The following is a 16000-nucleotide window of genomic DNA, read 5'->3' on the forward strand; positions in this document are numbered from 1 at the left end:
ATATTATTATATCAGACATAAAGGTCAATTTATGTCCCAAACCTACCCAAACTTAACTTAACTTTAAAGAGAGGTCCTGATCCCACCCCCGCAAAAAAGGACAATGACACCCAATCTGAAATGTGTTCGGCCTGATTAAACCTCATTTTGAAGTGTGTCATATGAATAAAATCCAGAGAAGTCTGAATACACTTTTGTTTACACTTACACTTAGATATACTGTATGTGTCTCTGTTACCCAGATCACAAATCTGATTGCAATCCGTCTTGGTTTTCCCGGGCCAGACGCATAAGCCTCAGTCTGCCTAATCTGCATAAGGCTCACTCTAGTATAGCGAGTAATGGTAATTCTCCTGAAGCTGTTTGCTATCAGCTAAAAATCACCAGTAAAAGAGTAAATGAGAACTTTAGCAGTTAGGGCCCGTGTCCACCAAAGCGTTTTTTTCTGACGCCAGCGTCTTTTTTCAATTCATTCATTTTAAATTTTTACAAACTGGTAAAAACGCCAGCAGCGTGACAAGGCGCTGAGATGTTTCCCCACCCACAAAATCTAATAGTTTAGCAGCTACTTGTAACAAATGTACTACAAGCGAGACAGATGTAAAGCTCGTCTTTGCAGCTCTTACTGACACCGCTTCATCACCCACACAGATCAATGCTCTTTCATCCACATATAATCAGTAGTTGGACTGATCAGGCATCAGATAAATGCTAAAACAGCTTGTTATGCCTTCTGTGTTAACTTCTGTATGTGTTGAAATTGTTAGAGATGCTTTTTTCCTGAAGTTAAATGAGACCGAGAGAAAGATGGCTGATTTCAGTGGAATTTCAGCTGCTGCTGTTTACTACCGTGGTTGCAATGGGATGAGTAAATATTACGTAGAATGTGTGTCTTGGAAAGACATGCAGTTTCTAATGCGTCTTGGTGAATTTATAAGTAGCCTATTTTTAAATCAAATAGCACGACACTCCTCAAATTAACTAGCAGCCATAAAAGGTTATAAAAAGAGCAGCAATATAATTTTTCGTGCATATAATAGTTCACTATTTCTCCCCAAAGAATGGATTTTTTTTCTGGTGTCAGTGAAAAAAATGATCACAGCTGACAGTGAGTCCTCATGAATCCACTCGGATTTTAGACCCACAGACCCAAGGCATGCAGCAATAAAACCTATCCAGACTTGATAAGACGAACCCAGATGACGTGTGAAAAGCTCCGATCGGACAGGCAGAGATTCAGGTTGATTTTTGAAAAAGTAATGATAAGTGTAAAATACAGACAGAGATTTGAGCAGGGGTTCAGTAGTAAAACTGTGTTTCGTTTTGGTTCTTGTTCACTCTCTTTTCCCTATAGGCTTCCATGTGACTCCACCTCTACTTTTTCTCTATCTCACATCGACGCTGTTTTACTTTGCCTCTTGGTTTTCATTTTATCTAGTCAACCTCAGTCCAGTTCGTATCTCAGTACCTCACAAATGCCTCTCTCTGCTGCTCTCTCAAGCTGCCTCTCTCATTTCAGGTTGTTTTAGCCATTAGCTGACATGCTGATACCATCTCAGACATCTGTTCTCTCCTTCCAATGCTGCTTCTCCTCAGACTCTCTCTGCCTCTCTCTTCCTGCTTTACTTTCTCTGCCTCCTCTCCTTCTCCCTCTTATCTGTTCGACAGGTCTGGAGAGAACAAATTAGACCTGCTAAATTAAGCCACACGCACACAGCTCCAGTCGAGCTGAAGGGAAGCTGTGTGCGTGTGTGTGTGTGAAAGATGGAAAGACAACAGCACACAGGCTGTGTTCGAAACAAGCTAAACTGCTGTCTCAGAAGGTGTCTAAAGCTGATGATACATAGGGCAACTTTTTGAGCAATGTTGCTGGGCAATCTTGCTAGTGGCAAGTCCGACTATGTTTTGAACGGATGGCGGTGGTGCGGGGCGGGTGGCGGAGTGGTAGGGGAAGGGGATTACGGTAGTAATCTTTACTCATTACCATTGACTGCAACGTTGCCCTGAACGATTGCTCTAAAAGTTGCTTCATGTATCATCAGCTCAACAGGACAGCGAGGCATCGAGTGCTGTTCGAAATGGCTTGAACGATCTCTTCCTGTCTCCTGAGATGCCTTCAAGCTGCCCCAGTAACGGCCACTTCTGAAGGCAGCATCGATGGTGACTTGATGCTGACTGTTACCCATAAAGCAGCGCGGCTGCGGCCGCCGTAACTTACGAAAATTGGTCAAGATGGTGGACAAACAAGCTGAATTTGTACACAAATATATGTTTTTAAAAGTTTTTAGTAGTTTTCTCGCTTCAGTTTTTGAAAAGCTAGCGAGAACTAAACACTGAACTATCATATTAGCCCATGACTGTAACCAACCAAGTTTGTTCAGTATGATTTCTGAGGCGTCTGTTAGCTTGTATCTGCTTCCCCTTGGACATATTATCCATAAACATGGCATTTATTTTCATATTTATGCTGATGACACACAAATATACTTGCCCGTCAGATCCACAGACCCTGGAATGCTGAGTTCACTTAACAACTGCCTTTGTGAAGTTAAAAAATGAATGTCAAATAATTTCCTCCAGCTGAACTCAGACATAACAGAAATCCTGGTCATCGGGTCCCAGCAGATGGCAAAACAAATACTGCCATCAGCTGGTTCCCTAGTAAATCACATTAAGCCTGTGGCAAAGAACCTTGGTGTTTGGTTTGATAGTAATTTAAATTTCGAGCAGCACACCACAAAGCTTGTTCAATCATGTTTTTATCAGCAAAAATTTTATCTATATTAACTTTTAAGGACACCGAGACAATTTTACATGCCTTCATCTCATCACGCCTGGATTATTGCAACAGCCTTTTCACCTGTTTAACCCAAAAATCTACTGATCGACTCCAGACTGTCCAGAACTCAGCTGCCAGCAGATGGCAGTATTTGTTTTGCCATCTGCTGGTTCCCTAGTAAATCACAATAAGCCTGTGGCAAAGAACCTTGGTGTTTGGTTTGATAGTAATTTAAATTTCGAGCAGCACACCACAAAGCTTGTTCAATCATGTTTTTATCAACTTAGAAATATAGCAAAAATTCGATCTATGTTCACTTTTAAGGACACCGAGACCATTTTACACGCCTTCATCTCATCACGCCTGGATTATTGCAACAGCCTTTTCACCTGTTTAACCCAAAAATCTATTGATCGACTCCAGATTGTCCAGAACTCAGCTGCCAGGCTTTTAACCAGAACAAAGAAATATGACCACATTACCCCTATTTTAGCTTCATTACACTGGCTCCCAGTATGTTTTAGAATTGACTTTAAAATTCTATTGATCACTTTTAAAGCTCTTCATGGCCTCTCGCCTTGTTATATTTCTGAACTTTTAGTCCCATACGCACCAGCACGTACCTTGAGATCCTCGGGCAGAGGTCTGTTGTCTGTTCCAGAGTCTCGACTGAAAACTAAAGGGGACAGAGCGTTTGCTCTCAGGGCCCCGAGGCTCTGGAACAGCCTGCCCGAGGAAATCAGGTCGGCTGAGTCAGTGAACTCTTTTAAGTCCCTTCTTAAAACATACTTTTATAGGAGAGCCTTTCCCGATCTTATTTGACTTTATTTTATCCCTTTTATTTTATTGTATTTTACTAATTTTATATTTATCTGTATTTCAGTCTTTTCAATGTTTTCTTGCTTTTATCTTGTATTGTTTTTGTATTATTGTCTTTACACTTGTTAAAGCACTTTGTAACTTGTTTTTGAAAAGTGCTCTACAAATAAAGATTATTATTATTATTATTATTATTAGCTGTTTGGCTTTTCAATAGCTAGTTAGCTGATGCTAAGGCTAGCATCTCTTCTGATAGCCACACGTTGCCGTAAGTGCTGCCCTAGAAGACTGTTTAAAACTAATGTGAACAGAGCGGCCTTCACTTGAAAGTGATGCATTCTGAGGCAGCTGCCTATTACGGTATCAAGGCAGCGAGGCAACCGCCTTCCGTTTTGAACATTGCCATTGTCAAACAAAACGGTAAAACGGATCAAATAAGATAAGCCCCAAGAGCTGGGTTCTGTTTTAAGTGTACAAAATTGTGAATATTTGACCAAAGGAGAAAAAACATAGGGTCAGAAGCGTAGGAAGACAGAGAAAAGCAGTGACAGTCAGAGAGAGAGAGAGAGAGAGAGAGAGAGAGAGAGAGAGAGAGAGAGAGAGAGAGAGAGAGAGAGAGAGATATGGAAGTTATATTTTGAGGAACTACAGTATTTTTGGTTGAGGTCATTAAGGGCTCAAACAGAGTTTATTACTGTGAGATTCCTTGAACTTAAACTGTGTACTGTGTCTGCATGTTGCCGTAGAAACCTCGGACACATGGATTTGATGTGGTGTGGGGCTTTGAGTTCATCTGCATTTTTGTGATTCTTGATTTTATTTTTTTATTTAAAGATATCATCATATTATGCTCATTTTCAGATTCAAAATCCTATTTAGTGGTTGTACCAGAACAGGTTTACATGGTTTATAATTTATAAATATATATAATATATTTTTTGTCATACTGCACATTGCTGCAGTTCCTCTTTTCACCCTGTCTGTTGAACGCTTCATTTTAGCTATGGAGTGATACATCTTGTCTCTAAATGATTTTTGTTGGGAGTTGCACATGTGCAATTCCTAGTTAAGGACTGCTAGCCAATCAGAAGCAGAGAAGGGCGGGTCAACCGGTCAGCCAGTAAACCGCTTCAGTTCAGCTGTATATCCCGTATGCAACATAGACTGGAGTTTCAGAGTGGTGAGTTATTAATCTGTAACAAAAGTATCTTAAATCCATAAAGTTATAACTGAGCTCTGTCTCTACATCACAGTAACAACTTTATCCATTGACTGTCTGGAGTAGCTAGTGTTTGGAAGGGAGAGGAGAGGTGTGTGCTGCAGCTCAGTGTTTTTCCTCCGGTGTTTTTGAGGACCTGACGGACTAGCCGCTTGGCGAGCGTTATGACGCGCATTTTGCTGTGATGTCACAGGGATGAAAGGGAAACAGATGGTCTACAAACAAGCTGTTTTCAGGCAGTTCAGAGCAGAGTTTTCTGTGGGAGATGGGAACTCCCTTTGGGGTGGACTTTGGGCTTTTTCACTTTGCAGACCTTTTACATGCACAAAAAAGTTACAGAAATCAATAAAGGAGAGGGAAAAAGCCAAAAAGCATTTCATGAAAATCCTGGTGTCCTGGATATTATTTTTAAAAAATCTAAAGAAGCTATTCTGATTTTTAGCTGTTATTTGATGTTCTATGTGACTTCTAATGCTTATATACATATGCAACACATTCTCACTCCCAACTCGTCACATATTGATGCTTGGTCAAGACACCTTGGCGTTGTTTTCAACGCCCTGGGTACCCCTTTAGCTTTGTTTTTTGAATCTTAGTGCCCTGCAGTCAAGTTAGCAATGGTTAGCAACAATAAATATGCAACTTCCGGTTAGACTTATAAAATAAAATGTTAAAGAGATGGTATTATGCTCATTTTCAGGTTCAAAATGTTAATTAGAGGTTGTACCAGAACAGGTTTGCATGGTTTAATTTTCAAAAAACACCATATTTTTTTTTTGCAACGTCTCATTGTTAAAGTTATGAAATGTTTCAATTTAGTTAGGTTTAGGCACCAAAAGTACTTGGTTAGGGTTAGAAAAAGATTATGGTTTGGGTTAAAAAAACAACGTACGCCTGACTCTCTTTAAATACTACCTTTATCGTACAAAAGTGACGCTACAGGGTTTCCCCGCACTGTGTTTCGGATGTCCCAGTGTGTTCCAAACTGACGCCGACGGGTCTTGACCATGCATTCACCCCCGGGTTGGGGGTGAGAATGGGTTGACATATGAAAATTCTAAATCTACTTTCCTGTACATTTTAAAATGACCTCCAACTCAACAAACTGCAGCACCAAAATGCTGCTTAGACATTCAAGTAGTATCAATAATAATAATCCAATAATATAATACAGTGTAATATATAGCACTTTGACAGTGGTCATTCTGTATTATGAGTACTTTTGCTGATAATACATCAGTATCTAAAAGACTATTATCTAAATATGTTTTACATTGTGGTATTGCAACTTCTACATACAGGATGAGAAACACTAAAAAGACACACCATTGTACTGGCTGATTTTACTTCATTACAATGAACAAGTAGTTTATTTTGAATTACACCATCCTGCAGCTTTTATTATTATTTTGAAAGTCCGTTGCTCACTGACTCTAAATACACATACTACAGTCAAACCATGGGTCACAGTTGGGGTGGGATGTTGATCAGCCTGCAAATCACCCACCCAAACGTCACCCATGACATATTAATTTATATATATTAATAATTTGGGAGAAATATGACCCGTGAGAGGACAAACAAAAACAGGAGTCTCCCGTGAAAACTGGGAGGGTTAGTATGAGCTAACCGAAGCTAACCTCTGTTGCTCTGTTTACTTCTGCACGACAGCATGCTGCGTGTGGCGTCGTGTTATTCTTCTGTGCATGTGGGTCACTTTCAGGCCGTGGAGAGTACACACTGGATCTAATATGGGCCACATTTAAACAATAATGTGAACAAACAAAAAAGTCGGACCTCTGAAAAAATTTGGAATTGAGCATTAAGGCCGCAGTCTGAACGTAGCCAAAGTGGCCAAAATCCGAACAGGAAAAGATCAGATTCCATGTGACTTGGCCGGTTCACACTGTTATAAAAAGATCAGATCTGAGTCACATTTGGGCAAAAAAAATTGGATTTGGGTCACTTTGGCCTGCAGTCTGAACGTAGCCATAGACAGGGTAGGGAAGGTAGAAAATGTTTATATTAATATAAACACATTATTGACAGGTCTGGGTCTTTTCATGGAATTTGTTGACAACAAGGGTGCAGCCAGGGTAAATGTTTTCACAGGAGCTGTTATATATAAATGACTATGAAAGTGTAAATCTATGTAAATACAGTATCTCTTTCTCTCTCCCTATATCTGTCTTGCCCTTTAGCACTTTTTCTCTCAGATAGAAGCGATGCCTCCACTTCAACTATGTCTGTGATGCAGTCTCTTCCCCTCTCTGTCCTCTGCACTCATAAAAGAGGAAGCAAAGGAACATCTTTAAATGCCTCTCTGTCTCTCCACTGCTCTTTCTCTTCCCCTTTCCCCTCTGATGATAGGGTGGGAGAACATCTTCAAATCAGGGTCCCTCTTTCTTCTTTCCTCTTCCTGACAAATCTAATCTCCCTATCTGTTCCTTTGACAGCCTTTAAGAGAACCCTTTCTCATCCTCCCTCCTGCCCTCCTTCCCCTATCCCTCCATCTCTCCTCTACTGTCGAGTGGACATGTGAGAAAAGAACAGTTGGCTAATACATTGTGGCATTTTACCGACAGTTACTAGATCCTCCCTCTCTCCCTTCCTCTCCTATCAATTTATCTATCCCCATTATCCCATTGCTCTCTTTTATTGCCAATTGGAGGTAAAAAAGTGAAAGAAGCATTTTACCTATAATATTGCTCTGTGTCAACTGATGTTACAAAAAAAATTATGAAAACTTTAAGCTGTGTCCTAAATAACAGCTCATGATTCATCACCAGCCGTGTGTGTGTGTGTGTGTGTGTGTGTGTGTGTGTGTGTGTGTTATAGTGTGCGTGTTTGTCTGAGTGAGAGTGTACATCTCACCAGCAGTGAGTAGTAGACCTTGAATCCCGGCTTTGCAACAAAGTAATCATCAGACTTGAAGGTCACTCTGAGAGTGTTGGTTTTGGAGTTGAGGCTAGATGGTGCCTTCTGCCCACACCAGCGACCCCAAATTATAGTGCTGGTCTCTGATTGGTCCTCCACTTCAACAAAGTCATACCTGGAGCGGGAGACAGAGCCAAATAGAGAGATGGAGAGTTGCATTAATGCATGGGAGGGAAGTGGGAAAGATGAAGGATAAAAACTGCCCATTTTAAGAAAAGAGAAAAGGTGAGACTTTGAAACTTAAATATATCATTGGATCAATGTGTTTAGTGTCTGTCCTCATATGGAAAAAGCGGTGATAAACTTCTTTTTTTCTGTTTTTGTGTTCCTTTTATTTTTTTGCTAATTACAACATTCACTAAGTTCTGATATTTACCATACAGTTTTCCTGTGCAATGAATGGTTATTAGCTTCATTTTAGGTGTGTTTTCTTTGACTAAATTAAGGCTGGAATGTGAAATTTTAGGAAAAATGCTAATTCACTTTCTTGCCAAGAGCTAAAGGAGAAGATCAATATCACTATCATGTCTGTATGCTAACTATGAAGGTGGAGCCTGTAGTTCAGCATAAAGACTAGAAACAGAGGGGAACAGCTAGCCTTCACTACAGTTTGGTTTTAGTATGGATTAAAAAATCAAGATATAATGTGTTAGTTGGTGAGCTTTAAAGACAGCTGTTTCTGACTGTTTCCAGCTTTTATCCTAAACTAAGCTAACTGGCTTCTGGCTCAACCTTAGTGCTATCGATCTTCTCATCTAACTCTCGGCAAGAAAGCCAATAATCCATAATTGCAAAAATGTCAAACTGTACCTCATGGTGGTTTAGAATATCTGACTAAAGTGTTGCCTTATTTACAACCTCTTTGATCGTCTTACTGCTTGTACGCTTACTGCTTATTGATCGTCTTACTGCTTTTTACCCCGTCAGACTTTTCCATATCTCAGTGACTACTTTGGTGAATATGTTATTACCATAACCAATAAAAAATTATGGCCACGAGACCCAACTTGTAATAAAAAAGATTTCCTTTAACAGCAATGTATTGGCCTATATTTAGGTCCTTTTGACACAATTAAGTGACGCAGTTTAGCTTAATCTTAAAGTCTAAAGATACTTCAGCTCTAGTGATCAAACATATGATGATGATTAACTTCAATAACATTCCAGCAAACATTGCCCCAAAAAGCTACCTTCTCCCTCTTCCTACCCCCCCCCCCCCCCACTCCCCCTTTGCTGCTACCCATTGTCTTTTTAGCAAAGTGCTTACAAAGACAGCTGAGTTGCATATGCGGATTAAAAAGTCTATTTTCTCCCCTCAGCCCACAAGGACATATGTCTAATACTTCTTGCCAAGAAAGTAAACCTTAACAATCCATCTCCTTCATAGTGATCCCTGCACTTTTTTACATTCTTTTCTCTCACATCTTTTCAATCACAGTTTATTGTTGGTGTGCTAATGTGCATACATTAACAAATCATTTTACACATATTTACTGTTACTGTCCTTTCACCTTGAGAATTCCACTCAATAAACTTTTCCTTTCCTTTTTTTGTCACTCCAAACAGTCCTCTCCATCATCTCTTCTCTCATATTCTTTAATCGGTTACTTTCATCTGACTTTTCCCCTTTACACTCACCTGTAATTCATCAACGCTATATTCCTTTTCTCATTCAGGTATTCTCTCCTTTTGTCTGCTGTTCTAAAGGCATTTTATGCCTGTTGACTTCTCCATCTCTTTTTTTTCTAACTTTCTGTGTTTTACCTGCACACTCCATTCTCAGCCTCCTCCAAGCCAAAGTGTCCATCAAACTCCAGGTGAATGCGACTCCCTGGTGGTGACAGCAGTTTCCATGACAACAGCAGATTCCGGGGGTAAGAGTTGGGGTAGCGTGGGCTGTGGATGACTCCACCTGATGGCGTTACTGTGGCGTTTTCCTCTTTGCGGAACAAGTCTGTGGTGAGGCGATTGCTGTCTGTTAGTGGTTACAACTAATCAGTTAGTTAGTTCAGTTGTAGATAAATATAATCAAAGCAGGTTGTTCATAGACACACATACAAAATTTTAATACAAAACGCTTAAGCTTTTCATTTTACTCCTGACGAGAAAGTGTATTTCCCAAAGCGCTGAACTATTCCTTTAACACTGTCCTGCCTAGTGTGGTTTGTAGCGATTGAGTTTGTACTACGAAAAGAAAACACCTGAAGTGCAGGCTCACCTCTGTCATGAGTCTATGAAGGTGAGAGTCCAATTTTGGTTCTCGACATTGTGAACGTAATGTGTTTTTGAGAACGTTTATGGATATGTTTGCGTATATCTGACCTTAGTCTGACCTTTTCACACCCAATAGATTTTGATATTTCTTGTGGAAAAGTGGAAAACTTTGCCTGACAGTGGTTTTAGAAAAGGTCAAGGGGTCAACAAAAAAATTCAGATTCATTCTCTGACAGTCATGAATATTGACAGAAAATTTGAGAGGAACACTGGTCAAGGACTGATGTGTTGGTCAAAGGGAAATTAGAGATTCGCCAAAACTGGTCTGAGCTAAAAACTGTACTGTACTTGTTGACACAGGAAATAAAAGTGTGTATGGTACTGAATGTGCTGAAGCACATAAAAACATGTTGGTTTCTGAGTAGGCTTAGAGGTGTGCGCAGTGTCTTTCTTTACAGGGAAAGTCATTACATTGCTGTGCCAAATCCGCAAATATGCTGCTTCTAGACTGTCTCTCTGCTGTCTACATCACTAGCTCACCACAAAAACATGCAAGCACACACAAACCCATGTGACATATATGACAACATCTAGTGTACCTACCTACCTAATACATGTTCAAAAAGAAAATGAATAATCTGGTAACTATTATCTGTTATGGGCTCTTGTATTAGCTTTATTACTTTATTGACTAATTAAATAAACTATGATGGCACTTTCTAAAGTCATGTATAAAGTATAATAATTGCCCATTAGTATTGATGAATGTCATAATCCCACCCACTGAATGTCTAATCCTGATTAATCGTAAAGAAATTTTGATACTGCACAACAAAACTCATTAAGTGTCCTCATCATTTTATTGCTGACTTCCTGAAAATTAAAAGAAAATCCTTAAACACTGTCTCTAAGGTCAGGCTCGGTGCGGAAGTAGGCTGACAGGGCTGTATTTTCTGAGGGGTGTGTGTTTTTGTGTGAGAGAAAAAGAGCTGAATGCATAATGGAGGCACTACAGCCTGCACCCTTGAGAGATGATGATGAAGCTTTGGCCTTCTTCTCCAACTCTTCCCTGCAATCCTTTAATTCCTCCTCCTGTCCTACCCCATCGCTCCCTCTCTTCTTGCTCTTATTGTGAGTGTGTGCGTGTTGGTGCAGAGTTTGTTTGTAATGCAATTCTTCCACTCTGCTGATCAGAAGCCTGACTGTGTAGGTCCAATCAGTCATGAAAGTGCTTATGTGTCAGGAACTTTCACCCACTAAGGTCACTGGGGAACAGAGCTCTCTGCGTGTGTATGGTCATGGGAGAATTTGTGTTCATGTGTATATGACCATAATCAATTCAATGTATATGGAGCATTTCATTTTCACACATGCACAGCACCACTTTTTGAAAGCATTTATGTTTGTGTTCATCTGTCTCATGGAACAGTTGCACTTTTATTCTAAGATAGATAGGTAGCTCTTGTATCACTCAATACTGGCTTCCACACACATGGATCTAAGGTGATGTCCAGATTTTTTTTTACACTCGGACTCTATTTTTAACATACACAACTAATGAAAAATAAGCAACAACCACTGTTGTTAACAACTGTTCAAGACCCTGAGTCTCACTATGGATGTATTTCACTTTGGTAAGTGAAAGCTCTTCGCCTAGCACAAACCTTTGTTGAGATACACAAAGTGCCCCATCAAAGTCTATAGTCAGTGTTCATAGGCAGTGTTGTCACAGATTGCCGCTGATTGGTCTTGGGTGTCAGTGTGGAGACAGTGTGGACATTCGGGTAAGTATCATGAGCCTAGCTTTTCTCACCAATGCAAAGATCCTTGCTGTCAGGTAAACAGAAGTGGTCAGTGCAACACAAGTATATCAAAAGAGACATGATTGTCTTCAAACTTCAGTGCACACAAGCCAGTGCGAGATGATTTGTATGATATATGAGAGAGAGAGAGAGAGAGAGAGAGAGTGAGAGTGTTCGTTCACACTCAATGTTTTAGCACTCTTCTGCTGAAGATTAAATGACAAAGAATTCTTTACAGCTTCAAGAACTGCTGCTGTGTAGCCGATCCTGACCTCTGACATACCTTAAAGGGGGCAGGCAGAAAGAGAATATATCACTTTCTTTAACCAGTTCTCGAATATTCATGGAGTTCAGTATTTCCTGTTTCTGCTCTTGTAGTGTTAACGTACAGGAAAATTGTTACTGCAGCAAAGCAACAACAGACAGAGAGTTCCATCTTGCAGTGAACTAATTCTTCTGAAAGCCAACACTGGCGTAGAAGCCAAACTCCAGATGTCTCTATTTAATTTGGTTTGATCTCTTTATGTTGATTTTATTGTTTAGTCCTGGACGCTGAAAACTCAGCTATCCAGCTGGGAAAGAGACACACCCATCTCTTGCATTTCTTTGTCCAGGGGAAGTTTGCTGGGAATGTAGGTTAAATCCTCCCAAATTTCTTGGTTGCTGATTGGCTAAACATGCAGTAGTTGTAGGCTTATCATTTTCTCCACATTTTCATCCATTGTGCACAACAATAACAGTCTACTGCCACTCATTTTGTGTGTGTATGTGTGAGCATGTTTGTGCATGTGTGTACTGTAAGTGTATAAATGAAAGTGCATATACTATCACATGATTTAACAGCCCAATCCCAATGTCCCCCCAAGCCCTAAGCCCTGAACCCTCACAGACTTTACTGACGTCACTTGGAAAGTGACTGAGTACAAGAGCCTGCAAGGGCTTTTTTTTTCTGTAAACAGGAACAGGACAGCACTTTGCCACATTATCACGTTACCTTGATGACGCTGAAACACATTGGACACTTTTTATTTTATGTTTTTGCTTGATTTTTAAGTATTGCAGGTTCTTGTCCTAGAGAGTTGAGGAGAGGTAAATGTCAGTCTACATTTGTCAATAATCAATGCACTATTGTTAGTCAAAACAACATCACTAAGCAAAAACTAAAATAAATAGTTATAAACTAAGTGTGTAATAAGGTGTTTGCATTCCTCTGACCTCACGTGTTCTAGTTACCATCTTAAATCTATGTTAAGATAAAATTCCAACAATTTTAACATTGGCGTTGGTGTCCATGCTTGTTTGTTTACTGTTCTTCTTCTTCTTCTGTTAAAAGACAGTTCGGTCGTGAAATTTCTCTCACTTTCCGGGTGTCTCCTGGTAACCCCCGTGTTTCATGTCATACCGCTATGGATGAAAGTCTGCAGAAATGCGGACTTACGAAAAGGGTTAAAAAGGCTTCAAAATGTCCGCGAGAGAGCCCTCGTGCACTTGACGATTTGACAGTGGGACAGCCCTAAGCCCTCACGGACTTCCCAGGAACTCGCCTCAAAGTCTGTGAGTCTGTGAGTGTGGACATTGGGATTGGGCCAACGTGTCCACCCATGCTCGGAGGTGTGTGTGTGTGTGTTTCTGTGTATGTGTAAGAGAGCAGAGTATGAGTGTGTAAGAAAGGAGAATGAAAGCATTCAGAAGAATAAAAACACTAAAATGAGAAAATATGTACTGTACATCTGCTCATGCAGCACCCGGCTCTTTTGAATGCAGTTTCTCAGTCACACCATTGACCTTACTATATAAATCATGCAGTGATGTCAATGACACCATTGCACATTCATGTAAATGATAAGAAAAGAGGTTTAGAGATTGGTTAGAGACCCAGGCCAGAGAATTTGAACTGGCAGCTACATGTCGTCACACTGCTTTGTATAAGAGTCTAAAGATTTGATTTCAGGTTAAAATTCTGAAATGGAATCAGGGCTAGGCTTTTTGTTTAGCTCTATAATATACCACACTGGACTTTAAATTGGACTATGCTAACTTTTAGATTTAATAGTGTTTGAGGGTTTTTACATCTTTATTGGATGAATACTGCAGGTCTAATAGACTGTCTTTACACAGCCCCCAATTTCTATGACAATACAGCACTAACATTGTCCTTTACATACAGGCAAGTCAACCACAGGTATGGCTAAACAGTCATGTCAGTCACCTCAAACCACCAGAGCATGTGTTTTACACCTAAAGATATGGTATCTTCCCTAGTGATGCCAAGCCTGTACTTTGTTCATTTATATTCGGCTACAAATGCTACACTTGCTTATTTGACATGGATGTAGACACCCTCAACTGAGCAAAGGCAGTACTCCAACCTAATTGTCCAATTTGTGTCACTGTCCAAGCTATCACTGCAGGAAAGGTACGGGATGAATGAAATATATTATTAAAAAGAGCCTGTTGTTACTGATCTTAACCATGCATGTAAAGGCATGTTCTTCCAGTAAATCTCCATAAACAGCACCAAATAAAGTTTCAGTTTAATTTGTGTCTCTCACTTGCCCACTCTCTTGTTCAGTCAATCTTCTTGTCAGTTACACTCCAAATGCTGTTAACATGAAATGAAATTGCCATTGTTTACGCAAATCTGCTCTGTAGACAGTAACTCTCACTGCTGCTCTGATGCAGGATGTCCCAGCATCTGGTCTGTGGTTCTTATAATGGGAAATAACAAAAGAACAAAAAACAAAACACTTTTAGTTTCCACTGCATCAAGCTGAAGCTTTTTTTCTTTTTTGTTTGTTTGTTTTACTTTAGGCATTTTTCAAGGCTATTTGGTCTTTCATTTGGTCTTTGGTATTTCATTAAAATAATAGTTAAAATACATAATAGCATTTCTTTACATTCCAAAAGCTATATGGGCTACATACATGTGTCTTTAAATAGAAAACCTTGTTGAAGATGGAAACATCGGAAATCATGGGGATGCCAGGTGTTAAAGGACTGAATAAACATCTATACAGGGCTGCCAACTTTTCAATTTAGTTTGGAGTGAGATTCGGTATTGAAGGTCGGTTCATTTTAGGACTTCTGTGTCATATCCCACCACAGGGGTCGGGGTCATCACTCTTTAATCCTCAGGAATTTTGTTTTAAAGGAGATCTATTATGCTTTTCCACATTTCTACAATGTTATAATGTTGGATGTTCATGTTAAACATGGTTAAAGCATTCATAAGAAATCACTGTGAGCAAAAACCTCAGGTTTCCTCCTGTTCTGAACGTTCTGTTTTGAACTGCTCTTTCTACCAACGGTTCCGTTCTACCTAATACCGAGCCAGACAGAGCCAGTGTTCCATATATGGTCATGTGCTACCACACTAATGACAGGCAAGGCTCAGTCTGCCTGTTCCGGCCAGCAACTTCAGCCTAGTAACATGCTTCAGGTCTTGGCCAATCAGAAGACAGTGGGCTTTGAGTGGGGGGCTTAAAGAGACAGGAGCATCTACAGCTTGTTCAGACAGAGGCTGAAATGAAAGCCTACATGAAGAATCAATATAAGAAAAAAAATATATTTTGAACTTTGAATCATGCAGGGTCGCGACCCTGTACACAGGATAAGCGGTTGACGATGGATGGATGGATGGAATCATGCAAAGCTGCCATACAGGAGTCACAGAACTACAATATATATATAGGACTGGAAAAGCAGTATAATATGTCTCCTTTTAAAAGTTCAACAGCCACATTTATGTGTAGATAAAAAGCCAAGTCAATAATCATGGTTAGATTAGTGGGATCAAGATACTGGCCAACCTCCAGACATGATAGCCTTAATTTTGACCAAACCTAACCATGTATTGGGAGTCTTCCCCCACAGAATGTATGTGTCAAACCAGAGACTGTATTTTTTTTTAATTCTAGAGGATGTATGGAATATTAAAGTTCATAATAAGCAAAAGCTTAGGTTTTCCTTTAGCAATGGATGAGCCAATTAATTAGGCGGGGGGGGGGGGGGTCCTCCCCAGCAAATTTTTAGCATTAAACACTTCACCAGTTATTGCCTTTACTGCATCAATCTATGCAGGAAATGTTTTGGGCTATGTCAACAGAAACACATAACCCAGCAGCAGGTGACAATTTAAAATATAAAATATACCAGAATAGTAGGTGAATGGCTTTGAAGCATTCTGTATTTCTTTCATGATTTAGTCTTCCCACCTCTCTGTGTCTATGT

At 39.9% G+C, this 16000-nt stretch overlaps 1 pseudogene; it reads left to right on the forward strand.

The window, feature by feature from the left end:
• Window positions 1-16000, forward strand: part of LOC119903785 — a 236697-nt pseudogene that overhangs the window by 88024 nt on the left and 132673 nt on the right.

The sequence above is a fragment of the Micropterus salmoides genome, unplaced genomic scaffold (assembly GCF_014851395.1).
Source record: "Micropterus salmoides isolate LMB-PRFRI ecotype aquatic unplaced genomic scaffold, ASM1485139v1 Ms_hic_scaffold_15, whole genome shotgun sequence".
In the NCBI taxonomy this organism is placed as follows: domain Eukaryota; kingdom Metazoa; phylum Chordata; class Actinopteri; order Centrarchiformes; family Centrarchidae; genus Micropterus; species Micropterus salmoides.